Raw genomic sequence first — 25,087 nt, forward strand, 5'->3', positions numbered from 1 at the left:
CAGAGATGAAACTGCCAACATCTGCTGGATCATTGAAAAAGCAAGAGAGTCCCAGAAAAAAACATCTATTTCTCCTTTATTGACTATGCCAAAGCCTTTGACTGTGTGGATCACAATAAACTGCAGAAAATTCTTAAGGAAATGGGAACACCAGACCACCTGATCTGCCTCTTGAGAAATCTGTATGCAGGTCAGGAAGCAACAGTTACAACTAGACATGGAACAACAGACTGGTTTCAAATAGGAAAAGGAGTATGTCAAGGCTGTATATTGTCACCCTGCTTATTTAACTTATATGCAGAGTATATCATGAGAAATGCTGGGCTGGAAGAAGCACAAACTGGAATCAAGATTGCCGGGAGAAATATCAATAACCTCAGATATGCAGATGACACCACTCTTATGGCAGAAAGTGAAGAGGAACTAAAAAGCCTCTTGATGAAAGTGAAAGAGAAGAGTGAAAAAGTTGGCTTAAAGCTCAACATTCAGAAAACTAAGATCATGGCATCTGGTCCCATCACTTCATGGCAAATAGATGGGGTAAGAGTGGAAACAGTGACAGACTTAATTTTGGGGGGCTCCAAAATCACTGCAGATATTGATTGCACCCATGAAATTAAAAGACACTTACTCCTTGGAAGGAAAGTTATGACCAACCTAGATAGCCTATTAAAAAGCAGAAACATTACTTTGCCAACAAAGGTCAGGCTAGTCAAGGCTATGGTTTTTCCAGTGGTCATGTATGGATGTGAGAATTGGACTGTGAAGAAAGCTGAGCACCGAAGAATTGATGCTTTTGAATTGTGGTGTTGGAGAAGACTCTTGAGAGTCCCTTGGACTGCAAGATCAACCAGTCCATTCTAAAGGAGATTAGTCCTGGGTGTTCATTGGAAGAACTGATGCTAAAGCTGAAACTCCAATACTTTGGCCACCTCATGCGAAGAGTTGACTCATTGGAAAAGACTCTGATGCTGGGAGGGATTGAGGGCAGGAGGAGAAGGGGATGACAGAGGATGAGATGGCTGGATGGCATCACCAACTTGATGGACGTGAGTTTGAGTGAACTCTGGGAGTTGGTGATGGACAGGGAGGCCTGGCGTGCTGCAATTCATGGGGTCGCAGAGAGTTGGACACAACTGAGGAACTGAACTGAACTGAAGAACTAAAGAGCCTCTTGATGAATGTGAAAGAGGAGAGTGAAAAATTTGGCTTAAAGCTCAACATTCAGAAAACTAAGATCATGGCATCTGGTCCCATCACTTCATGGCAAATAGATGGGGAAACAGTGGAAACAGTGACAGACTTTATTTTGGGGGGCTCCAAAATCATTGCGAAGAGTTGACTCATTGGAAAAGACTCTGATGCTGGGAGGGATTGGGGGCAGGAGGAGAAGGGGACGACAGAGGATGAGATGGCTGGATGGCATCACTGACTCGATGGACGTGGTTCTGGGTGAACTCCGGGAGTTGGTGATGGACAGGGAGGCCTGGTGTGCTGTGATTCAGACACGACTGAGTGACTGAACTGTACTGAAAATCATTGCAGATGATGATTGCACCCATGAAATTAAAAGATGCTTTCTCCTTGGCAGGGAAGTTATGACCAACCTGCTGCTGCTGCTGCTGCTAAGTTGCTGCAGTCGTGTCCAACTCTGCGAGCCTATGGATGCAGCCCACCAGGCTCCTCTGCCCACAGAATTCTCCAGGCAAGAATACTGGAGTGGGTTGCCATTTTCTTCTCCATATGACCAACCTAGACAGCATATTAAAAAACAGAGACATTACTTTGCCAACAAAGGTCCGTGTTATCAACACTATGGTTTTTCCAATAGTCATATTTGGATGTGAGAGTTGGATTATAATGAAAGCTGAGCACCGAAGAATGGTGCTTTTGAACTGTGGTGTTGGAGAAAACTCTTTAGAGTCCCTTGAACAGCAAGGAGATCCAACCAGTCCTTCCTAAAGGAAATCAGTCCTGAATATTCATTGGAAGGACTGATGTTGAAGCTGAAACTCCAGTATTTCGTCCACCTGATGTGAAGAACTAACTCATTGGAAAAGACCCTGATGCTGGGAAAGATTGAAGGTGGGAGAAGGGGACGACAGAGGGTGCGAGGGTTGGATGGCATCATTGGCTCAATGGACATGGATTTTGGTAAACTCTGGTAGTTGGTGATGGACAGGGAGGCCTGGCATGCTGCAGTCCATGGGGTCGCAGAGTCGAACTCGACTGAGCTACTGAACTGAACTGAACCACAGAGTTCGTTCCCCTGGCAACCAGCCCCTGTCCTTCGGTTAGGCGCAAAATTCACCTCCTTAACAACAAAAGATGCCTTTGTCGCTCTAATCACTTAGGAAATTTGTGCCAGAAATGGGTACTGAGACCAAATATATATTTCTTATTATAAGTCACAATGTCACCCTAGTCAGTGAGGCCCCAAATGCAAGAGCATCAAAAGACAGAAAATATAAGAAAAATATAGTGTATTTTGTTTAGTCCTGTAAACTCCCAAAAGATGACTGAAACATAGGTGCAGGTTCCTGGAAATCTTCACTTTCTAATGGAAGAGTGGCTGAGAGACATGGAAACACCTTTTCTTTTTCCATTGTCTTAGACTCTAATTAAAATTTGACTTGACATTCTTCCTTAGACTTGGGGTTGACATACCAAATTTTCTTGCTCTGTCCAGTTTTAAAAGAAAAGATTCTTGTAAATGTGTTGTACTTTACAGATATTCTTAGTAAAGTTTGGCAAGGATGTGGCTCAGAATGAAACTACTCTATTCAGCTGTAAATGCAGACTTAAGACTTGTAAAGTAGTTGAAGAAAAGCTATGTGAGAAGAGAAAATATGCACTGTTATCATGGTGAGCTGATCCTTTCTGGAACCTAAAACTGGGCCAGCAAACTGTTTCAACTCATCCCAATTGAAAAGGAGAATGAGATGGATGGGATAAAACTGAAAATGGAGAAGTGAGAGGCTTAAGGAGCTTGTAAGGGTATTTAGGAATGCTGCTGCTGCTGCTAAGTCACTTCAGTCGTGTCCGACTCTGTGCGACCCCATAGATGGCAGCCCACCAGGCTCCCCCGTTCCTGGGATTCTCCAGGCAAGAACACTGGAGTGGGTTGCCATTTCCTTCTCCAATGCATGAAAATGAAAAGTGAAAGTGAAGTCGCTCAGTCATGCCCGACTCTTAGCAACCCCATGGACTGCAGCCCACCAGGCTCCTCCGTCCATGGGATTTTCCAGGCAAGAGTACTGGAGTGGGGTGCCATTGCCTTCTCTGGTATTTAGGAATATATGGTCCCAAAAGGACAATTATCAGAAATTAAAGGGACAATTCTCTCTTCCACATGAGGGAAATCATCTTTTGCTGCTGTTGGCATATTTTTCTGAGTATCTTTTGGCTAAATTTTCAAAATAGCAGAAGAATCAGTTTATCAATATATAGTGGGTTTAGTGCATTACTTAGAAATGTTGATATCATAGACTCTTAGACATATACATTTTAGGAATTAGAAAATTAATCCTATATATATGCAGAAACTGATTCTGAAAACAGTTATATTGCTAATACAGTGAAGTTATTCCATTACTAGAAACCATGTGGTATTAATTTGAATGGCTAGATAAGTATACTGCCCTTTAAAGAAATGCGTGTGTGCTAAGTCACTTCAGTTGTGTCCAACTCTTTGCGACCACATGGTCTGTAGTCCGCCAGGCTCCTCTATCTGTGGGATTCTCCAGCCAGGAATACTGGAGTGGGTTGCCATGCCCTTCTCCAGGGGATCTTCCTGACCCAGGGATCGAATCTGCAGTCTCTTACATCTCCTGCATTGGCAGGTGGGTTCTTTACCGCTAGTGCCACCTGGGAAGCCCCTTTAATGATATGGTTTGGTCCAAAAGATAAAATTAAAGATAAGTAGAGAAAAAATGAACTAAGAAACATGTCTAACAGAATTTTCCACCTGGAAATCAAGCAGTAATCTTGATTTAAAATTAGTTCTCAAAGCCTGCATTTTTATAAACTCTATAGAGGGGCCAGGAAGGGAAAGGCTACCCACTCCAGTTTTCTGGCTTAGAGAATTCCATGGACTCATGGGGTCGCAAAGAGTCGGACACGACTGAGTGACTTGCACTCACTCACTCACTCATAGAGGGTCCATGGTTATTTTCTGATAAGAGCCTGGATTGTCAGCATACTAGGGTGCTAGTTGTACTGCGAGACGCTTTTCAGGCTGTAAGATGAAAAATGTGACTGACTTTAAGTGTATTTTAATATATTACATATTAATATAATAAATGGCATACACAATTCGATAAATTAACTGTACCACAATTCCAGAATTGGATAATTTAGCAGCTGGTCCACCTCATGAAGGATCCATCCTTTCTGTCTTCTTGTTCTGCCATCTCCAGATGCTAACTTGATGGCTCATTCCTGGAAGAAAGACAGAGAGAACACTCATTTTTTTCGTTTACCTTCTGAAGAGATAAGAAAAAATTTCCAAAGGCATGCCTGTTATTGACCTCCTCAACCACAGTGGTTACATGGTTGGTTCAAGCCAATCCTGATTTACACCCCTGGGGCTGGAAAAAGTCCAATCTCCCTTAAAGTTTATGGCCCATTGAGTTCTCAAAATACTTGGGTTTTGAGAGCAGGGGAAAATGGATTTCAGACCAACCATTCCTTCAAGAAGGCAGTGTGTCTGACAGTCAGTGGGGCACAAAGAAGGGTTTGTATCACTCCTTCTCCCACCATTTATATCAGCTTCTCCCTGATAGCTCAGTTGGTAAAGAATCCGCCTGCAATCCAGGAGACCCCAATTTGATTCCTGGATTGGGAAGATCCCCTGGAGAAGGGAACGGCTACCCACTCCAGTATTCTGGCCTGGAGAATTCCATGGGGTTGCAAAGAGTTGGACACAACTGAATGATTGTCACTTTCTCCCACCCCATTATAAAAAGGAATCCTTATTATTCACAAGTTCTTCCAAATACTGAGATGAATGTTGCTTTTGTCATTTTCACTTAGGCTTGGCTATTTTTCTGGATAGAAGTAAAATAAGTAATTACTTTCTGTTGCTTTAACTGCAAGAGGATTTAAATGCAGCTCTCATGTGACTCTGATCCCTATTCCCAAAGCTACTAAGCTTAAATCCCTCAGTCTGCTCAGCCAGTCCTTATGGTTTCCAAATCCTTCACTATGTCTTCTCACTACACGTTCTTTATTTCTTGTTGATGAACTAGGAGAAACTCAACTTTCAAAACCTACCTCTGGAAAGCCTTTTCAAATTCCTTGTGGTCATTCTGCACCCCCTTCTCTGGTGTTGTCCTCTCATGCCTCCTCAGTACCAACATATACTGAACTCAACATGCAGTCATTATGCCAAAGGCTTCATCGAGTGTCTTACTTAGCCTTCACAGGAACCCTATGGGACAGTTAAAACTTTATCTCAGTTTCATAAATGACAACACTGAGACACAGAGAGGTTAAGTCATTTGTGAGGTCACACAGTATATAAATGGTGAGACCCGGATTCAAAACCAGATGATTAGACTCCAGGGTCCTGGCTCATGAGCATTAGATTCTACAGCCTGCTATGCTCTTATCTCCAGAGTTCTTCTTGCCAAGTGACTGGAACATAGTGAACACTTTACAAATGCTAAATGAATGACTGACGATTTTTCTCTTCTGTAGAATATCGTTTATTATGTGATGCCTGGTATTGAAAACACTGCTCCAAATGGCTTTTGACCAGAACAAAATAAGTGGCACATGTGGGAAGCCAGATAATGCTCCCTCCCAAAACTGTCTAAATCCTAATCCCCAGAAACTGTGAATGCTGTGCCACAGTCCGTGGGGTAGCAAAGAGTCAGACAGGACTAAATCACTCACTCAGTGACAGCTAGCCTTCTTCTCGTCCTCTTGATGTTTGGCACGTTGAGTTTTCAGACTACAGACAGATTAATCTACAAATATAGATGCTCTCTTCTCATTTTTTAAAGGCTCTTAGTTGGCATCTGCCCCCACATGTTGCTCAAACCCTCTGGATTGTCACCACCATCCTATGCCTGTTGTTTGCACTCACTGATGCTGCTACCTTAGAAGTCTGTTTCCCAAGAGGCCCATTCACAAGAAAAAACAAATTCCCCCATAGCCTTGGGACTGTGTTCTCATCACAGAACCTAACATTATGCATTTGGATGTAGTTAGAAATTGTTTTTAATCTAAATTTCTAAAACATCTGTGTATGGGAGAGAAAAAGAAAATTTATGTGAAGTTAAACCATAAAGCACCTTTAAAGTATTTTGAATCCTGACAATCAGTGATAGAATGAAATTTCTGACCTCAAGCTAATAGATCCTTGCATTTATTAAATAGGATACAAAATATTTATTGGATGACTCAATGGACATGAGTTTGGGTAAACTCCAGGAGTTGGTGATGGACAGGGAGGCCTGCCGTGCTGCGGTCCATGGGGTTGCAACGAGTCAGACGCGACTAAGCGACTGAACTGAACTGAAAATATTTATTATTGTGTCTTGCCTACCTATCTACATTTGTGTTTTGTTAAGAACCTTGTTATTCCTCCTATGAATCGGAGATATCATCTGTCTCACAGTCCTTTAATAAAGTCTTTAACTTGGGAAGTTGGTATATTTAATTCCCTAAACCGTTTTGGAAGTGGCATCAGCTACTTCTGGAAACCTATTAGAAATAAAAATTCTCAGGCCACACTCTAGTTCCAGAGAATTAGAAACCCTGAGGTGGGGGTGACAATCTGGAGCAATAATTAAGCTATTGAGCTATGTTAGGTGGACAGGGTCAGAGTGTAAGATCTCTAAAGCTCTTTTAGGAAAAGTCATTCATATTTCAGTGGCTAAGAAACTTGGGTAAGTTTGTCTTCTGGCAAATTCTAAGTAAGTGCATGTCATTTTAAGCAAACACTAGAAAAGAAAAATCTTTAGGAAAAAATAGACCAGGAAGATTATTTTTTGCATAAAGCCAATTTCCAAAGTTATCTCTCCAAGTTCTCCCAGGAAGTTGTTTCCTCTAGTTTCCACCAGGCTGTTTATCTCCAGCAGTTACAAAACCCTGATAAACAGTGTTAGTCTACAAGTATGCTCATTTGCAATCATCATCAAGTTGGGAATTTTGGACATTCACCACTGTGTTCTTTGAACTTAGCCAATGTATGACACAGAATCTCAGAAAGTGTTTGTAGTCTGAAACTTATGAGCCTATTTCCCTCATATCACTTCTCAAGGCAGGAACTCCAGTGTCTAGGATTCTGTATGTTTAATGCCTCAATTGTCATTGTGCTGGGCATACAGTAGGTTCTCGATAAACCTATAAATGACAAAATCAATGAAACCTTGAATGTTCACTTGCTGTCATGTACAACTCTTTGCAAACCCCATGAACTACAGTACGCCGGGCTTCCCTGTCCTTCACTTTCTCCTGGGGTTTGCTCAAACTCATATCCACTGAGTCAGTGATGCCATCTAAACCATCTTATCCTCTGCCACCCCTTCTCTTCATGGCCTCAATCTTTCCCAGCATCAGAATTGACTGGTGTGATCTCCTTGCAGTCTAAGGGATTCTCAAGAGTCTTCTCCAGTACCACAGTTTGAAAGCATCAATTCTTCCATGCTCTGCCTTCTTTATGGTCCAACTCTCACATCCATACATGATTACTGGGAAAACCATAGTTTTAACTAGACGGACCTTTGTTGTCAAAGTGATGTCTTTTCTTTTTAATCCTCTGTCTATGTTTGTCATAGTTTTCCTTCCAAGGAGCAAACATCTTTTAATTTTATGACTGCAGTTACCATCCATAGTGATTTTAGAGCCCAAGGAGAGGAAATCTGTCACTGCTTCCACCTTTCTCCCTTCTATTTGCCATTAAGTGATGGGACTGGATGCTGTGATCTCAGTTTTTTTAATATTGAGTATTAAGCCAGCTTTTTCACGCTCCTTTTCACCTTCATCAAGAGGCTCTTTAGATCCTCTTTGCTTTCTGCTATTAAAGTGATATCATCTGCATATCTGAGGTTGTTGATATTTCTCCTAGCAATCTTGGTTCCAGCTTGTAACTCATCATGCCTGGCATTTTGCATGATGTGCTCTGCATATAAGTTAAATAAGCAGGGTGACAATAAACAGCCTTGACCTATTCCTTTCTCAGTCTTGAACCAGTCAATTGTTCCATGTAAGGTTCTAACTGTTGCTTCTTGAGCTGCAAACAGGTTTCTCAGGAAACAGTTAAGATGCTCTGATAGTCCCATTTCTTTAAGAGTTTTCCACAGTTTGTTATGGTTCATACAGTCAAAGGCTTTAGCATAGTCAATGAAACAGAAGCAGATGTTTCCTGGAATTCCCTTGCTTTCTTTATGACCCGGCAAATGTTGGCAATTTAATCTCTGGTTCCTCTGCCTTTTCTAAACCCAGTTTGTATATCTGGAAGTTCTTGATTCAAGTACTGCTGAGCCTAGCTTGAAGGATTTTGAGCGTAACCTTACTAGCAGAGGAAGTGAGTACAAGTGTCTGGTAGTTTGAACATTCTATAGTCCTGTCCTTCTTGGGAACTGGGATGAAAATTGACCTTCTCCAGTCCTGTGGCCATTGCTGGGTTTTCCAAATTTGCTAATATATTGAGTGCAGCACTTTAATAGCATCATCTTTTAGGATTTTAAATAGCTTTGGTGGAACTCCATCACTTCCACTAGCTGAGTCCCTTTTAATTCAAAAATTGAGAATAATAGAAACCCCAAAACACCATCACTATCAGGGTTCTGATGAAAATGGTGTACAATCACCCTTTACAACAGAGTTTTTATTGTCACTTCTCAGAAAAACTACTGGAGGAGGGTCAAGTATTCTAAGTATTTTGATATGCTTCTAAGCAAGTTTCTACTGCATGTAAAAAATCCTAAAACATGTTTTGAAATTTTGGTTACAAATAAATAGGTGCTTATTGTGAAAATCAAACATTCAGAAATTTATAATTTAGAAAGAAAAGTCCTCCATGAATACATCCTCCAGAGGTGGTTCATGTTCATGGCTGGTGTGTATCCCCTTAGACACCTTCTGTTAGTGTTCTAACATAAGTTTTATTATAACCATCATTATTTCTATTACTTTTTTTTTTTTTACATCTCACAATAACAGGATCCTACTAGGCAACCTGTTTAGCAACTTGCTGCTAAAATTTAATAATTAGACATTATTCCAAGTCATTAGATGCAGGACTAGCTCATGGTTTTAGTGATTACACAGAAATCTCTTGTATATGTGATCCCTACAACTCCAATCCCTTAGCAATGGTTGTTTGAGTCATTCTGGTATCTCTTCATTATATTTGATAAGCAATAAGAAAGTGAAGTCACTCAGTCATGTCCAACTCTTTGCGACCCCATGGACTGTAGCCTACCAGGCTCCTCTGTCCATGGGATTTTCCAGGCAAGTGTACTGGAGTGGGCTGCCATTAATAAGCAATATCTAAATGGCAATTCTTAAACACAACTTTGCATAACTATGTAAGGTATCTGAAACAGAAGTTTCTATCAGTGGAACTGCTACAATAAAGTATACATTGTATACATAAAGTATACATAATGTATACATAAAGTATATATTCTACAGTAAAGTATTCATGTTTAAAATGATAATTGACTTTACTAAAATATCCTTTGGAAAAACCTCACCAGTTTGCATTTGCACCAAAAGCACGAGAAATTATCTTCACATTAAGTTTTAATAATCATGATTTTCACCAATAAGTGCAAATGATATATAACTTTAAATTTGATTAGTGAAGTCAAGACTCTCTTCAAATTTACTAGAATGTAAGCTCCAAAGAGCCAGAAATTACTGTCTGTTTTCTTCACTGCTATTAATATATACCTGTTTAGAATGGTATCTGGCACATAGCAGGCATACATATTTGTTTAATTAAGTAACGTTTATTTTTCTCCTCAGAGTGCTGTTCTTTCCATGTAGTTTCCCTATTTTTCTACTAAATTCTTGATTTTTTTTTGCCTCCTAAGAGCTCTTCACCTAATAAGAAGAGGAAACCATTTGATATGTGCTGCAAGTATTTTTTCCCAGCTTGTCTTTTTATTTTTTGGTGTATTTTATCTTTAGAAACTGCATTTTTGTGAAGTCAAATGTATTAACCTTTTTCTTCAAGCTTCTTTCATGCCTAGTTTTTCCCACTTCAAAATAAAAGCAAGATTAACATAGATTTTCCTCTTGTTCTTTCAATGTGGGCTTACGGGTTTTATATTTGTTTTCATCTGATATTTTTATCTGGTCTCTATTGATTGGAAAAACACATTGTATAGAATAAAGAGCATACAGGTAAGGAATCACCAAGTTAAAGAATTCAAATTTGTACCTAAACACGGATGCATTTTTATTTGACACTTTTTTACTGTCTTTCCCAAACACAAATAACTTTGTTAGTGTCTTTTTAAAAATTACAAATATTACTCATATACATTATAAATATCACAAGTTAGAAACATTTAGAGTATACAGCAAAAAATCCTCCTTCCCTTTCTTTCTCTGCCACTGTAATTCTAGAAGAAATTTCTGTCAACATTTTGTCGTGTAGTCTTTAGGACCTTTTCTTACGTCCTCACAAATATATACACATGTCAGTGATCCTTTGTTTTTTCTGCTTGATATAAATGAATTGCACAATATGTTTTATGAATGTAGAATTTCTAAAGCCAATATAATGGCTGTCATCATATTAGTGTATGTATATGCAGATTTCTAATAGTTTTGCAATAGTTGCATTCATTTTTCCAGGCCAGAATACAGAAGTGGGTAACTGTTCCCTTCTCCAGGGTATCTTCCCAACCCAGGGATCGAATCCAGGTCTCCCACATTGCAGGCAGATTCTTTACCAGCTGAGCCACAAGGGAACCCCAAGAACACTAGAGTGGGTAGCCTATCCCATCTCCAGCAGATCTTCCCAACCCAGGAATCAAACTGGGGTTTCCTGCATTGCCCATGGATTCTTTACCAAAGGAGCTATCAGAGAAACCCAGGATATACTACCATAATATAATTAATCACTTTCTATTCTATTATTTTCCTGTTTTTAAACATTACAAGTAATGCTTCTGTGACCAACCCCATACATATTTTTGTGTTCCTATGTAATTATTTCTGCAGGATGGAGTCCTAAAACATGAAATTGCTGATTTGAAAGGAACATGCATTTACAGCAGACTAGAGTTTGGGACGGAGAAGGCAATGGCAACCCACTCCAGTACTCTTGCCTGGAAAATCCCATGGGCAGAGGAGCCTGGTGGGCTGCAGTCCATGGGGTCGCTAAGAGTTGGACACGACTGAGCTACTTCACTTTCACTTTTCACTTTCATGCACTGGAGAAGGAAATGGCAACCCACTGCAGTGTTCTTGCCTGGAGAATCCCAGGGACGGGGGAGCCTGGTGTGCTGCCATCTATGGGGTCGCACAGAGTTGGACACGACTGAAGCGACTTAGCAGCAGTAGCAGCAGAGTTTGGGAAACACAGAGAAGCCTTTGTGCCACTCATAGCCCACTGTAATGACTCCACCTTGCACTCTGCTTCAGGAGTGCTATGGAAAATATTTTCTTTTAAGTATAAATTTCTGAACATAAAAATATAGTTAATTATTTGAGTGTAGGTTTATGTACACTTTGCCCAGCAATTCCGCTTTTAGGGATCCATCCTATAGCAACACTCCCATGAAATGAAGTAGCAAAAGTTCAGCTCTGTAAACCAGTTATGAGACAAAGGTGTTAGTTTAAAATGTCATAATTTTTATCATTAATGGTCTGAGAGCTCTGAGTGAAGTGACCTGTATATTTTGCTTGAATTATCAGTCACAGGACTGGATATTAGCAGAGCATCTTCATAGATAGGTGGGGAGGGGGCATATCTGCTAGGACAGTGATCCAGGCATTGAATGCTTCTCAGAATTGAATAAGAGCTCTGAGCAAGTTGCTCTAAGATACAGCAGCTTTGTGCACTGCCCCACACAACTCTGGGGTGGGGGGCGGGGGGCTACTATCTTGGGGGAGGGGCTGTCCTGCCATCAGGGGGTGCTGTGAAGGGAGTTACCCAGCAATCAGGAAGGCCACCCTCTTCATTGATGGGGTAACTGGGAGTTGGTTGAGAGATTTCAGGTCCTTTCCCTTCCGATCCTCATTCCTAAACCACTTGGCTTGAGGCTAGAACTATCTTGCAGGGAGAAAAGTCAAGGAACTTTAATGAGGGTTTTGAAATTCAAATCCCAAACAACTTTTTACATCTGATCAGTTCAGTTCAGTCATTCAGTCCTGTCTGACTCTGCAACCCCATGGACTGCATCACACCAGGCCTCCCTATCCATCACCAACTCCCAGAGGTTACTCAAACTCATGTCCGTTGAGTCCGTGATGCCATCCAACCATCTCATCCTCTGTCATCCCCTTCTCCTCCTGCCTTCAATCTTTCCCAGCATCACGGTCTTTTCAAATGAGTCAATTCTTCCCATCAGGTGGCCAAAGTATCGAAGTTTCAGCTTCAGCATCAGTCCTTCCAATGAATATTCAGGACTGATTTCCTTTAGGATGGACTAGTTGGATCTCTTTGCAGTCCAAGGGGTTCTAAAGAGTCTTCTCCAACACCAGAGTTCAAAAGCATTAATTTTTTGGAGCTCAGCTTTATAGTCCAACTCTCACATCCATACATGACCACTGGAAAAATCATAGCTTTGACTAGATGGACCTTTGGCATAGTAATGTCTCTACTTTTTAATAAGCTCTCTAGGTTGGTCATAGCTTTTCTTCCAAGGAGCAAGCGTCTTTTAATTTCATGGCTGCAATCACCATCTGCAGTGGTTTTGGAGCTCAAAAAATAAAGTCTCTCACAGTTTCCACTGTTCCCCATCTATTTGCCATGAAGTGATGGGACCAGATGCCATGATCTTCGTTTTCTGAATGTTGAGCTTTAAGCCAACTTTTTCACTCTCCTCTTTCACTTTCATCAAGAGGCTTTTTAGTTTCTCTTCACTTTCTGCCATAAGGGTGGTGTCATCTGTATATCTGAGGTTATTGCTATTTCTCCTGGCAATCTTGATTCCAGCTTGTGCTTCTTCCAGCCCAGCATTTCTCACGATGTACTCTGCATATAAGTTAAATAAGCAGGGTAACAATATACAGCCTTGACGTACTCCTTTCCTGATCTGATAGCAACCACCAAATTGCCCTCTAAAAAGGAAGTAGTTCTTTACACTTACTTGAATAGATTTCTTGCCACCTTTGCCAGAAATTCATTAACTCACTTATTTTAAAAAAGATTCACTTATTTTATTTTTGGCTGTGCTGGGTCTTTGTTGCAGTGTTCAGGCTTCTCCTTGTGGTGGCTTCTCTTGTCATGGAGCATGACTGGAGCAGTTGAGTTCCAGTAGTTGCAGCATCTGGGCTGCATAGTTGTGAAACCCACGTCCCCTGCACTGGCAGGAAGATTCTTAAGCACTGGATAGCTAGCGGAGCTCTCATTAACTCTTTCACCACCACCCCCCGCTTTTTTTTTTTTTTTTTTTTGCTTATCTGATTTCTCATTACTGTCTAGATTTTTTCACATAGTTTTATTATTAAAAAAAAGACACTCAAATTTTTGCAAGTTTTTGGATAATTCGTATTTCTTCAGTGAATTGCTTGCTGATGTTCTGTGCTCTATTTTTAAATGGGTTGTCTTATTTTTTTTTTTTTTTGATCCATAGGAATTCTTAATTTATTCTGGATATTAAACATTTTTAATAATATTGCAATCATTTTCCATCAGCTGTCTTAATTGTGCTTCCCATCATATAGATACTGACATGCTCCTGTGCTTAAAACACTTTGAGCCCCAGTTCCACCCTCCTCTGCTAGCTTGTTGAAGGAGAATAAATGCAGTCCCTGATAACTACTGAGCCACTAAGACCTCTGAAACCTTGACAGGACTAGCACAGTCAGAAGACACTACCATTTATGAAGTGGCAAATAAGCTTTCTGGTAGACTTGAATTCCTTTCTCATGCACTCACAATTCTGGGGAAAACAATACAATGTTTATTTATGTATGCAAACATGTAGCTGATACCCTGCTCTGGAATAGAGATGTTGGAGAAGTTAGGGTTCTGCTTGAGAGTACTAACTGCCATTTTCTACATTGCTGGCAGAGTCATAGCTCTAAGTTAAGATTTACACTCCTTACACACTGGTTTATTATTTTTCAGATCCACATATCCTTGAATTCTTTATCTTTTTGGCTGCACCAGGCAGTGTGATAGGTCTTAGTTCCCTGTGCTCAGTCACTTGGTCGGCTTTGACTCTGTGACCCCATGGACTGTAGTCCACCAGGCTCCTCTGTCCATGGAAGTCTCCAGGCAAGAATACTAGAGTAGGGTGCCATTACCTGCTCCAGGGGATCTTCCGGATCCAGGGGTGGAACCTGTGTCTCTTACATCTCCTGCACTGGTAGGCAGATTTTTTTTTACCACTGTGACAAACAATTGCTTGTAGGAGATAAAACCACAAGATAATCAGAAGACAGATCTGGCAGGATCTTTACCTAGAGTTGGAGGAAGGACTGTATGTTGGTCAAGTTCAGTCTCGAGCCAGGTACTGTTTAAAACTGAATCCCCCAAGCCATGAGAATGTTAAGTTCAGTTCAGTTGCTCAGTTGTGTCCTACTCTTTGCAACCCCATGGATTGCAGCACACCAGGCCTCCCTGTCCATCACCAACTCCCCAGGACTGATTTCCTTTAGGATGGACTGGTTGGATCTCCTTGCAGTCCAAGGGACTTTCAAGTCTTCTCCAACAACACAGTTCAAAAGCATCAATTCTTCAGTGCTCAGCTTTCCTTAGAGTCCAACCCTCACATCCATACATGACCACTGGAAAAACCATAGCCATGACTAGACAGACCTTTGTTGGCAAAGCAATGTCTCTGCTTTTTAATATGCTGTCTAGGTTGGTCATAACTTTTCTTCCAAGGAGCAAGCATCTTTTAATTTCATAGCTGCAGTCACCATCTGCAGTGATTTTGGAGCCCAAAAAAATAAAGTCTGACACTGTTTCCATTGTTTCCCCATCTATTTCCCATGAAGTGATGGGACCAGATGCCATGATCTTAGTTTTCTGAGTGTTGAGGTTTAAGCCAACTTTTTCACTCTCCTCTTTTGCTTTCATCAAGAGGCTCTTTAGTTCTTCTTCACTTTCTGCCATAAGGGTGGTGTCATCTGTATATCTGAGGTTATTGCTATTTCTCCCAGCAATCTTGATTCCAGCTTGTGCTTCATCCAGCCCAGCATTTCTCACGATGTACTCTGCATATAAGTTAAATAAGCAGGGTGACAATATACAGCCTTGATGTACTCCTTTCCCTATTTGGAACCAGTCTGTTGTTCCATGTCCAGTTCTAACTGTTGCTTCCTGACCTGCATACAGGTTTTTCAAGAGGCAGGTCAGGTGGTCTGGTATTCCCATTTCTTTCAGAATTTTCCACAGTTTATTGTGATCCACACAGTCAAAGGCTTTGGCATAGTCAATAAAGCAGAAATAGATGTTTTTCTGGAACTCTCTTGCTTTTTTGATGATCCAATGGATGTTGGCAATTTGATCTCTGGTTCCTTTGCCTTTTCTAAATCCAGCTTGAACATTTGGAAGTTCACGGTTCACGTACTGTTGAAGCCTGGCTTGGAGAATTTTGAGCATTACTTTGCTAGCATGTGAGATAAGTGCAACTATGCAGTAGTTTGAGCATTCTTTGGCATTGCCTTTCTTTGTGATTGGAATGAAAACTGACCTTTTCCAGTCCTGTGGCCCCTGCTGAGTTTTCCAAATTTGCTGGCATATTGAGAATGTTAAAGAAAACATTTTTTTCCCCCCTATAAACTTAAAAGAGGATATTGTGTGAAAGAGGTCTCTTGTCACTTTGTATCTCCAGTCCTGGGATTCATCTACTATGATCTGATGTGATCTGCTGAGAGTATGCCCCTACAAGTAGGTCTCTTCTGCATAGAGTAGACAGTCCTATGTCAATCATGCCAAGAAAGCCTGCACTTGGTCTAGGGTGTGAGAATTTGGAAGGCAGATCATATATTGGGGTCAGGAAGAAATACTACTTTCTTGAACTTTACTCTAGACTGTGATTCTCCAGAGTGCTGAATGGCACTCCAGGGTGGTGTGGGGAACCTGGCTTTCACCGGTCCCTGGATACCCTGGGATACATCCCATCAAACAATGTCATTTTAATTCAAAGAGATCACACCATCTATAATTAAAAAACAAACCTAGCAAACTGGGCCAACCCTATGTGTACACTGCCTAAATATTATGATTTCAAGGACTTTTAAAAGACCCTGCATGTCCCAATAGTTCTCTATTTCCTGGCCCTTCCCCTCCCACTTTATTAGAATAAATCTTCTATACAAAGGCTGAGTTAATTATCTTTACATTGTGAAAACATTGTAGTCCAGAGAATGCTACAAATTTACCCTGCTTAATTCTTTACCACTTCCACAAGAATTCAAAAATTTTACATAGTTGCCATCATGTGCCCATGCAATAATGTATTCTGCATTAAAAAAAAATCTTTGACATGTCAAAAGCACCTGCCCAGATAGTTACATAACAGGTAAAACATTCTGGAAAGAGAGCTGATTTTGGTTCAAGGTACTTTCATTCAAATCACAGCTCCAAAATGGGTTGGTATGATCTTATTACATAAGACCATATATGGGCATATTACATAACCTCCTGACTCCACTTTGTCATTTCTGGGATAAGATTATTCTGGTTTGCGGGATGAATTGGAGGAACAGACATGATACATGAAGGGTAGCTGACTCATGGTAGGAAAGAACTGGTAGTTAATATTCATACTTCCTGATTTTTTTTGTGATAAGCATTGTGCCAAGAACTCTCTACTTCATCATCTATTTTAATCATCACAACCTGTGAAGAGAGGTTGTACTCTCTCACTTCACAAAAGGAAGCACATTGAGGTTAAGTCACTAGTTCAAGGTCACACAGGCCAGAGGAGGAAGTGGAATTTGAACTAGGTCATGGTGAGTAGTGTCTTCTTGGCCAATACTGATTATGAAGAAGCACAAATGTCACCTAAGAATAATGGACTGCCTCTTCCCTTAGCACATGACTTTGCAGATTCAAGAATCCTAGGAAAGGGACTTCCCTGGTAGTCTACTGGTTAAGACTTCACCTTCCAATGCCTGGTCAGGGAGTCAAGGTCTCATGTGCCCTGGGAATGAAACACTAAAACATAAAATAGAAGCAATATTGTAACAAATTCCACAGAGACTAACAGAAAAATGGTCCACATCTTAAAAAAAAAAAAAGTCCTAGGAAAGCTAGAGAGTAGGAGGTAAAATCACTGCTTTAATTCTGAAGATGATGAACGTAAGAAGGGTAATAAACTCAGCAGAACCTAAAAGAGCATAGTAACTTCAAGAAAAATGGGCCCAGTTGGACAAATACCCTCTTCCTTGTGGTTCAGTCAGTAGAGAATTTGCCTGCAATGCAGAAAACCACCTAAAATGCAGGAGGCCCAGATTCATTTCCTGGGTGAGGTGAGGAAGATTCTTTGGGGGAAGGAAATAACCCACTTCAGTATTCTTGCCTGGAAATTCCATGGACAGAGGAGCCTGGAGGTCTACAGTCCATGGGGTCTCAAAGAGTCAGACACAGTTGAGAAACTAACCCACCACCACCACTCAGATGTTTGAGGTACCACCTTTGTAGTTATAAAATCTCTGTAGGTTACTACAAAGGCAATTTGTAGAAAGGGTACCGGCTGGGGAATTCCTGAATTCTCTGGGTTTTTTGATTGTGTGTGTGTGTGCTCAGCCGAGTCCGATTCTTTGATAAAATTGGGAAAATAACAAGTGCTGCCTCCTAGGGCCGTTGTTAAAATTAACACCAACACCAGAAGGTCCATCACAAAGGACTTTGTTTCAGGGCCTGACACGTTACTCACTCTGAACTGCACCCAAGTCTGTGGCTCTTCTCCCAGGGCATATGATTTATTTCACAAACACTGACATTTAAAAAATACAGCTATCCAAGTATCATCACTATAGTACACGCATATCTCAAGGGAGACCTATTTTAACAAGCAAATACACATTTCGTCTTCCTTCCCCCTAACGCATCGTTTCCTCCAAAAGACAAAAAGCACTAACACATTTGTCCTTGAAGGGCAGAGCCCAGAAATTCTGGTCTCTCTGGACACTCCCGCCCTTTCTGCTGGGGACCAAACCGTCTGCCCCGCCTCGTGTCACAGAAGTCCCCGCCGAGCCAAGCAAAAAGTGTTTACTTCTGCCGCCTGCCAGCCCAGCGGGGAGGAGAAAGCTCCCTAGCCGGCTGCCCCTCTCTTTCGCCCCTGCAGCTTTCCAAACAAACCGGGGCGGGAAAGGAGTGTCTCCTTGGCTGTGGAACCTGATCCTCCTACCTCGTCCAAAGCCACCCGCCGCTTTCCCCGGGCCTTCCCTTGGTAATTTTCCTGTCCGGGACGCCCGGGGAGGGCGCGCGGCTGGAATCCCGCCAGCCAGAAAGGTAGGGGTTCGGCCGCGCTCCAGCCTCGCCCGCCCGGGGACGCCGGGCCCCAGCGGCTCTCTCTGCACCTCACTGCCCCGCACCTTCCTCTGCGCACTCGGGGGCGGCCGCAGCCGCTGCCGCGGGAGGAGCTTCCCCGCGACTCCGGAGGCGCTCGGCGCAGTCGCCGAGGATCCGGCCCCGGGCGCGGTGGGCAGCGCACGCGCCGCCGGGCGCCTCGGACTCCTCTCTGGTCCCCCGCCGGGACTAGGGAGACTGCCTCCTTCCCGGGCCGCCGCTGAGCAGCGCTACAGTCCTCCGGTTTCCGCTGGCTCGATGCTGCGGCTGCCGCGGGAGAGGCAGCACCGGGCTGGAGAGAGCGGCTGCGGGCGAGCTCCCGGCCCCGGAGCCCCGCGCGCCTCTGCGGTCTTCGCGCCTGGGCCTCGGCGGGTAACTCTCCCCGGCCCGCTTCGCTGCGGGTTGGCATCGCCGGGGGGAGGGTGGGGGAGGGAGGTTGGGGGTGCGGGGAGATCCGCGGGCTTTGCCTCTGAAGCTGAGGATCAGGGTCCGGGGGGCGCGCCTCCATGCACCCTCCCTCCCCCAGGAGCCTACATGCGCTTGCCCGGTGCCCCGGGTTCAGGGAGTGGGGGGCGCGCGGACCCGGGTGCTCCCCGGGTAAGGGCGGCTGGGGCGCTGGGCACTGGAGCGGCCGGCGGGGGTGACGGGTTCCTCGCTCACTATTGTTTCTTTGTAAAAGGGGATGTACGCGAGCCGGGGCGAGAGGTCTGGAAAGTTCTCTCATTTTACCTTAGAAAAAATCTACGAGAAACCCTTCTTCCCGCCACAGTGGAACTAGACCTAAAGAAACCAGCTCGGAGGCGATTTGGCGCGAAGTACGGGGACGAGAAAATTGCAGGGACTTGGCCTGCCGTTAATTTGGGGGAAAGGGGAGAAGAAGCTAGTGGTTTTGAGGCCGAATGCTACCGAGCTCCCTGGCGATCTCAGCTCCTTGTGTGGTGTTATTTGGGCTTGAAAGAGAATCTATAAAAGGCAGTTTTCAGAAAGTAAAAACAAACCCAAAGCACCTTTGCGGGGGTGGGGGTGGGGTGCAGGTCTTCAGTGGAAGGGCGGGGAGAGAGGTTGGGGACCGGATTGAGGGTGGGGTTGCTGTTCGAAGATGTTTTAAAAACGGTACTTGGGAGTGGTGATGAAAGAGACATCTTGAATGCCAACGTATCAGAAACTACAGAAGCCGCAGATTCTAAATCCAAAAGCCACACGTGCTTTAAGAGGTTCGCCACCTGAGAACTGTAATTAGGTAGATAGTTAAGAATACTGCGAATCTACCAGAAGCTCCTTGCCCCCTGGCCCCATGTTCACGCTAGTCTCGTGGTTTCTGATAGCTGCTCTTACAAGGCTAGCTTTGATATTTGACTTTACAGTGTTAAAACTTCGTGTCCCTGCTGCAGGCTGAGAAATTATATCTTTTGACTTATATGGAGATGTTATATATTTGGGAAGATCTGGTCAGGTTGCCAGGCTATTTTATATTTGAAACATGATGATTTGACATTTGTAAATTGATTTGTTTTCCCTTCCTTTTAGTCTCACCGCCGACTTTTAGTACGAAAATCTGTAAAGAGCTACTCTTAGATGATCTAGTTTGTCGTCTTCGATTGAGGCTGATTGGCTCGGAAGCACTTTAGATAATGGCAACTTTGGTTTATGAGAACTTTTCTCGAAACTGTGTATCTGTTCTGGCATCAAGCGGTCCTTAAACGTGGAGGGGGAGGGCCTTCTCACAGGCCTTCTCTTTAGCAATATTTTCACCAAGTCCCTCCCTGGTTGCCACAGTTTCAGGTTGTACCGTGTCTCCGTATTATGGTGTAATAGAATGAGATTGCTGTTTGATTGTTTCAGTAGATTTGTTGGAGATATTCAATTTGTTCTTATGCCCCAAATCAATACAAATCTTTGGAGCTCAAAAGGAATAGAAATAGTGTTGGCAGAAGAATGACTTTAAGAGACGTAGCATTTAAAAAAAATCAGTCTTTTGTGAAAATTGTAATTTTCAAGTTTTCTCATTTTAAATAATAGTGGCAGCTGTTTGCTTCTGTGGGAGATATTTCTGTGTTCCATATCGTATGGAATATTATGAGAGAAAAGTGAAGTAATGCTGTGCTTCCCATGTTTCTCTGATAAGCATCATCTGCTAACCATGCAGATTACCAATAGGCTTTTTTCCATTATGATTGCATTCAGATTGGGGGCCAGAGACCTGTTTAAGTGCATTCTAGGTGATGCTTATCAAGGAGGAGAGGAAAGCACAAAACTCAGGTGGTTCCCAGTATGATCCCCAGTGAGTTCACCTGTGCTAGTTTATTTAATCTTCACAACCACCCTAGGAGAAAGGAATGCCTGACCTTATTTTATAATTAAAAAAAAACAAAAACCTGAGACTGCCCAAGGTTAAGTGACTTAGATTGGATCACAGGAGGGTCGCTTCACTTCTGCCTTGCAGGGGTCCCAGGAAGCCTCTGTAGCAGATGTTCCTCACAGGTTCTTCCATTCATTTGCTTGTCTTTCTCCTGTGCCTTCCACCCGCTCACTTGTATCCCCCTCTCCTATCTGAACACACCTTCTTAATTACGCCTCAGGCTTGGCTTCTTGAGCAGATGCTCTACATACTTTGTCTTTCCTCTTGTTAGTTTCAGACTTTCAACAGTTATCTTCTATCTTCTCCACATCTTTGACATGCCCCTTGGGTGGGTTGTGTCTGGCCAGGTTTACAAGGGCCTGTTATTGCCAATAGCTTATGTTCTGAATGTTCTTTTCATTCTGAATATATTTTCAGGGAAGTTCCTTTTTGCCTGGAAGAAATCTTCGCAGGGCTACCTCCTCACTATCACTGTTGAATCTCTCTCTCCTGCTTATCCTAACTACAGTGGATAACAGCATACACCACAGTTTCCAGTTGAACCCTGATGAGTTAAAGTGTTTAACTTGGAGTGCACTTGATGTATAGAACAGGATGTGTGCATTGAACATAACAGTATTTTTGTAGAAAGCTGTATTTATGGTTCCATGTCAGGGTGTCAGAAGCACAGTTCTCACTGTAGTGGGGTAGCAGGTATTTTTTCTCCTGATGGTGACTGAATTGGTCAGGAACTTGGCTGCCAGACAGGCGGTCAGGCTAAGAAGCAATGATATTTTGCGGGTGAAGATATGATAAAAGAGAGTGAGGAGCAGTAGGATCTCAGTCTCTTCCCCGTGTTCATATTTCTTTTTTTCTTTTTGGAGATCTTTTGGTCATCCCAGGAGGAATGGGCAGCTTACCACTTACTACCACAACCTTCTGCATCTGATCAGGGTTTTCGTCTTCCTGGACCTTTGGGAAAAAGGAGAAGGAAAGCACCCAACCTTTAGGAAGTTTCTTATCATGAACACTAGAAAGCTGAGTGAAGAGTCTCTTCCGTGTTCTCTCTTCTTCCCCCTTTTACCTGAGATGCAATGTGCAAGGGGGATCATTTCATCCAGTTGCACAGAGTAATGTTGGTTTTTGAAGAATTCTTTAAACATTGACTTACTTTTTATGTGATTGGGGATGCAAAGATCTGTGGGAGATGAGAGAATAAGGCCTCCAGGAGAGGAAATGGCAAGGAAGCTGGCGATTTCTCTAAAGGAAGCAATGTTATTCTCACCCCCGTGGCGTGTGGAAGCAGGCCTGGAATTGGTGTGGTTGTGGGTCATGGTCATGACCATGTGCTTTAATGGGGCAACAAAAGGGGCAGAGAATGGTTTTGCAGTGGCTCTTGAGTGACTTTCTGCAGTCATCTATATGGTGGAACTTGAAATTCAGCCAATATTTATTGCATCCTTACCATGTACAGGAGATGTTCTAGGTAGGGTGTGCAGCATTGAACAAAACACATTCTCTGCTCTTACAGAGTTTATGTTTCTGTGGGAAATGGAATCAATAAATCAGATATAAATATATGGGAAAACACTTTTCGGATAGAATGAGTGTTATGAAGACAGTTCATTGTGGGGGTGTGCCAGACAGGGTCTGAGGGAAGCTGGTTTAGGGCAGTCAGAGAGCTGCCATGAGGGGGTGGTGTATGAAGAAAGATAGGAGTGATGAGAAGCCAGTCAAGTGAAGAGCATTCTAGGCAGAGGAAACAGCGGCCGCAGAGGCCCGGAGGCATAAATGAATTGTGGATGTTTGAAGAACTTGGAGAAGAGTACAAAAGGGCAAGCTAGGAGCAGAGGAAGTCAGTGAGGTAAGCAGAAGACTGCTTGTGAGATACCTTCAAGTCTTAAGAAGGAGTTTGAATTGTGTTTTAATTAGAATAAGATGTCACTGGAGGATGATTTAGAGATTCAGTCTTTACCTGGTGGTTGATGGACTTTCCTCTTGGGCTTTTTCTTGCTCGCTCGCTCGCTCGCTCTCACACACACACACGTTTTCATTCTTCACATTTTTCTTCTCCCCATTAATTGGCCGTCACTGATTTCCCTTCCTTGCTCTAGGCCAGGGCACAGGCATGTCCACACTGAGAAGCGGTTCTCAGAGGACTGTGTACAGTGTTCCTCTCACTCACTGAAATAAATCCTTGTACTCACTCAAGCATGAAACGCTCCATCACTACCTTTGATTGCTCAACTTCTCTCTAGGCTGAATATCTAGTTGTCTCTAAGTCTCTGGGTTGGCTGGTGGCATCTGAAACTAGATATGAAAAACTAAGTTAATCATGTACTCAAATCGATCACAGTTGGTATCGTTTGCAAGTGTGATTGATTTGAGTAGATTAACTTAATTTTTCCCATCTAGTTTCAGATGCCACCAACCAAAAGGACAATGATTGAAGAGGGGATATTCTATATAATGGGAAACTCTTCCCTTGTCCTGATGCCAGCCCCCTTTCCCCCAGGCTATGCAGGGAGTTACAGTTTCAGTGGAAATGAACTCTTGTAATAGTTGCCATGGGACTATACTATGCCTTAGAAATTTTGTTTCTATCGTTCATCATAGATAATCTCAGTCTTAGAGTAACACTTAAATCATGAAAATTTATGACCAAGACAGTACTTCCTCGTAGCACTGGTTTATCAGAAATGAACAGAGGCATTTTATCAGGTATCCTTTGATTCCAAGATAGCTCATCATCTCCAGTATCCAACTCTCTGGGGAAACTTGGTATACTCTTAGAAAATTACTTTTGAGATTATTTAGCCAGATGCCCTGCTCATTTATTAATTTACATACTTAACTGATATATATATATATATATCAGTTATCTTTCAGCTTTTGGTATCTGTTCTTTATGGCTGATGTGCTGACATAAAATCTGGAACATGTTTCAGTTTAAGCAGGCAGCAATTACGTCTTGTCTTGTTTGCCCTGTGTCTTCCACCTGGTGTGGTGTTCAGAACGTTATAAATAGAACAGATGGTTGCCAGGTGTCTCCATCCGTGCCCATGGATTAACACACAGTGTGAATAGCTCAGCTGTAACATCTTTATAACTCTTAGGCTTCATCTTTGTAACTATTAGGATTATCAGTGAATAGGTGAAATATCAGTGAAATAGGTGAAAGGTGCATTCATTCCTGTGGGTTTGTCTAAATTAATTAAAACTTTTCTGGCTTTGAAACTTTTTTTGAAAATTATTAGGTTGACATGTAAGAGACTGGTATATGAATATTATCACATGTCTATTCTCAAATTTGTCTTCATGTACAGTAAACTTTCAGACGTGAGTCTAAGTGAACTCCGGGAGTTGGTGATGGACAGGGAGGCCTGGCGTGCTGCGATTTATGGGGTCACAAAGAGTCGGACACGACTCAGCGACTGAACTGAACTGAAACTTTCATAGATGGTTAGATAGCATCACCGACTCAATGAACGTGAATTTGACCACCTCCAGGAGGTAGTGAAGAACAGGGGAGCCTGGTGTGCCACAATCCATGGGGTTGCAAAGAGTCAGATGCAACTTAGAGACTGAATTACAACAAATTTTCAGTTTCATAATTCATAATTTATGATAATTTGAGTTGGGTTTGTAGTTACATTTGTGAGGAAATAAGTGTGCCAAGAGAGTAGATTACAAAATCATTTTGCTCTTTAATAGCCTAGCATCTCACATCTATGATTTCATGCCCTTTAGTAAGCACTGCTTGAATTCCATTGCTTATTATGATATGTCTTAGGTTTCTGTTAGATATCATTTAACCTAGCTGGAGACACAAACAGATGCACTGGGGATAAAAAGCTCTTCTCATCTCTTCTCATCAGGGCCAGAGCTGAGAGTGAGTCCCTGCCTGGCAAAGGGAACTGAGAAGGGCCCACTGTGGACTCTTGCTGAAACTCAGAGTGACAAAGTTTCTTACAAAGAATGACGTCTTTAGAGGGCATCTTCCTGGTTAATAGAGATACTCTGTATACATATTTCAAAGGTTCTACCTTTTAGATTTTTTTCCCCCTGTCCCTCAAGGACATGCT

The 25,087-nt window shown here is 42.5% G+C and overlaps 1 protein-coding gene and 2 long non-coding RNA genes across 13 annotated transcripts in view; 1 reads left to right on the forward strand and 2 right to left on the reverse strand.

The window, feature by feature from the left end:
* Positions 1–1,698: 1,698 nt before the first annotated feature.
* Positions 1,699–5,418, reverse strand: LOC123333164. The gene is made up of 3 exons (XR_006550321.1): positions 5,275–5,418; positions 4,334–4,440; positions 1,699–1,752 (listed from the first exon to the last, which is right to left on the reverse strand). It is a non-coding gene; the product is annotated as an uncharacterized LOC123333164 (long non-coding RNA).
* A 12,892-nt stretch (positions 5,419–18,310) lies between these two features.
* ST3GAL6 (ST3 beta-galactoside alpha-2,3-sialyltransferase 6) overlaps positions 18,311–25,087 on the forward strand; it is an 87,629-nt gene continuing 80,852 nt past the window's right edge. For 3 of the 11 annotated variants that reach the window (XM_025282516.3, XM_025282518.3, XM_025282514.3), the window contains exon 1: positions 18,316–18,607. The gene's annotated coding sequence lies outside the window, so the exon portion shown is untranslated. Of the gene's footprint in view, positions 18,608–18,648; positions 19,037–19,343; positions 19,480–19,735; positions 22,867–25,087 lie in introns of those variants that run through there. The other 8 variants (XM_025282496.3, XM_044940814.2, XM_025282512.3 and 5 more) reach the window with 6 other exon arrangements.
* LOC123333161 lies at positions 21,878–23,134 on the reverse strand. The gene is made up of 2 exons (XR_006550316.1): positions 22,978–23,134; positions 21,878–21,974 (listed from the first exon to the last, which is right to left on the reverse strand). It is a non-coding gene; the product is annotated as an uncharacterized LOC123333161 (long non-coding RNA).

The sequence above is a fragment of the Bubalus bubalis genome, chromosome 1 (genome assembly GCF_019923935.1).
Source record: "Bubalus bubalis isolate 160015118507 breed Murrah chromosome 1, NDDB_SH_1, whole genome shotgun sequence".
Taxonomy (NCBI): Eukaryota; Metazoa; Chordata; class Mammalia; order Artiodactyla; family Bovidae; genus Bubalus; species Bubalus bubalis.